At 42.0% G+C, this 2,761-nt stretch overlaps 1 pseudogene; it reads left to right on the top strand.

Annotated features, from left to right (window-relative positions):
* The first annotated feature begins 985 nt into the window (after positions 1-985).
* On the top strand, positions 986-1,833 carry LOC138432394 (translin pseudogene; annotated as a pseudogene).
* Positions 1,834-2,761: the final 928 nt, after the last annotated feature.

Raw genomic sequence — 2,761 nt, 5'->3', positions numbered from 1 at the left:
TGTACTGAAAAAGTGCAACAGCTTCCATTTTAAACAGCTGTTACTTACATATACTTTCCCTGTCCACACACATTTAAATGGTTTAAAGGTAGAACACAAATAATTAATTACATTCGAGTTACACAATGCAAAACGTCATTAACAACAACAACCTGATTCTTTTGAAAACAAAATAGGCCCAATTGTCCAAATTAATCAAATGAGTCTTCCTAGAAATCTAGTTTGGTTTGTGAATGTGAGAACATTTGTGTCCTAGTACTCAATATTTTGAAGCACCATTCTGTTTCTTGGAGATGATGAAGCAGCCGGGAGCCCATTCTTATCCCTATGCAACAAGAGTAGAATTCATATCTTCTTGTCCCACACCCTCTTCCCCATGGGAATGAAGGCGAATGGAAGAAATGAAATAAACTAGACAAGAGCTGAACTAAGTTGAGTGATGTTTTAATTATATGCCTTCCTTCTGAGTTGCTTCGGTTGTGTCCCACATTTTAAATGATAGTTTTACATTGTAAGTGAAATGATTTGTTGTTGTCCAGCTGCTAAGTCGGATCCAACTCTTTGCGGCACCATGGACTGCAGCATGGCAGGCTTCCCTGTCCTTCACTATGTTGCAGAGCGTGCTCAGACTCGTGTCCATGGAGTCAGTGATGCCGTCCAACCAACGCAAGTAAACTGATGGAATTTATTTTTTGATAAGAATATATACTTATCTGTGTGTACAAGAACCAACTGTATACAACTACTGGTGAATTCTTTTATAAAGAATTATTAATGACGGCATGCTGCCGTCCGGAGGGTCGCAAGAGTCGGACACAACTTAGCAACTGAACAACAACAACAGTTTGAAAATTAAATGGGCATCTTAAAAAACAAAACTCAAAAGTTGTCCATGGCAGTGGCGGCCGGGCGTTGCAACTGACGCGGCGGCTGTCTCCGAAGCACACTCTGCCGGCCACTCTTGCAGCCCTGGCAGACGGGCAGCATGTCTGTGAATGAGATCTTTGTTGGCTGCAGGACTTTCGGGCTGCAGGACATCCGAGAGAAAATCCGGAAAGTTGTACAGTGTCTAGAACAAACAGCTCGAGAGATTTTAACTCTATTGCAAGGGGTCCATCAGTGTGCTGGGTTTTAGGACATTCCAAAGAGGCATTTGAAAGCTCGAGAACATTTTGGTACAGTAAAAACACATCTAACGTCTTTGAGGAGAAGGCAATGGCAACCCACTCCAGTACTCTTGCCTGGAAAATCCCATGGACGGAGGAGCCTGGTGGGCTGCCGTCTATGGGGTCGCACAGAGTTGGACACGACTGAAGAGACTTAGCAGCAGCAGCAGCAGCAACGTCTTTGAAGACCAAGTTTCCTGAGGAACAGTATTACAGGTTTCAGGAGCACTGGAGATTTGTGCTGCAGTGCCTGGTCGTCTTGGCAGCGTTTGTTGTGTCCTTGGAGTCCGAAACCATAGTGAACCGAGAAGTGGTTACCAAGGTCCTTGGTAGTGAGCGTGATCCGAAGAAGGGATTTCACTCGGATGTGGAAGATTCTCTCTCGGAGTTCTCATTCTCGCTAGTGAACTGTTGAGGTTATCCATCAACAGCGTGACCGCCGGAGACTACTCCCGGCCCCTGCACATCTCCACCTTCATCAAACGAGCTGGATTCCGGCTTCTGCCTCCTCAGCCTCGAAAATGATTCCCTGAGGAAGCGCTATGAGGGCCTGAAGTACGATGTGAAGAAAGTGAAGGAGGTGGTCTGCCATCTCTCCATCCGGGGCTGCAACAGGGAGCCGGCAGCTGCCTGCGTGCAGCAGGGGGCTCCCCGCCGGCCCTGCTGACTCCAGCGGTGCCCACCAGGCCCAGCCCAGCGCCTTCCATGGTAGTTAAGATACCCCGTCATTTCTTAACTGGTTGTGTGGTGTTTCAGGGTTGAAGCGCTTTTTAGGGGGTGACAGAATAGCCTTTACAAGGATAGGTTTTTCTTTGTTTTCAGTGAATTTGCTCTGTAACTCAGTATATACTTCAGTTTTGTCAGAAAACATACATGTCGATCTGTTCCCAAAGCTCTTTTCTTGCTTACCGCCCCCCCACCCCCAAAAAAGAAATTGTCCATTGTACAATGCTAATACGAGTTTTTTTTATAACTTTGTAAATATTATGCTATGTTACTTATTTAATACTGTTATTAATAATTCAACATTCTGTTATAATGATTCAGATATGTCATGTCACAAATTGTTCCCTGAAATATAATTACAAATCGAATGGGTCACTACGTTCTTTAACTATCTCTCACCATTCTTAAAAATATATCTTTGTACATACAGCAGTATAAAAGATATTCTTAATCTGTTCACTTCATTCTGATTTAAGTTCCATCATCTTTTCTAAAAATTTTTTGTTGAAATAGCATTGATTTACAATGTTGTGATAGTTTCAGGTGTACAGAAAGTGTTTCACTTATGGATACATATATATATATGTTCTTCTTAATATTACTTTCCATTATAGGTTATTATAAAATATCAAGTATAGTTCCCTATGTTATATAGTAGGTCCTTGTTGGTTATCTTAACAATAACCTTGTTGGTTATTTATATATGGTAGTGTGTGTGTTTTAATCCCAAACACCTAGTTTATGCCTCTCCTCCCTTCTCCTTGGTGATAAGTTTGTTCTCTGTGTCTGTAAGTCTATTTCTGTTTTCTAAAAAAGTTCATTTGTATCATGTTTTTAAATTCCACATATATGTGATATCATATGATATT

Source organism: Ovis canadensis, chromosome 2 (genome assembly GCF_042477335.2).
Source record: "Ovis canadensis isolate MfBH-ARS-UI-01 breed Bighorn chromosome 2, ARS-UI_OviCan_v2, whole genome shotgun sequence".
Taxonomy (NCBI): Eukaryota; Metazoa; Chordata; class Mammalia; order Artiodactyla; family Bovidae; genus Ovis; species Ovis canadensis.
Note: the sequence above shows the minus strand (reverse complement) of the source record. Positions and strands in the feature narration are given on the sequence as shown.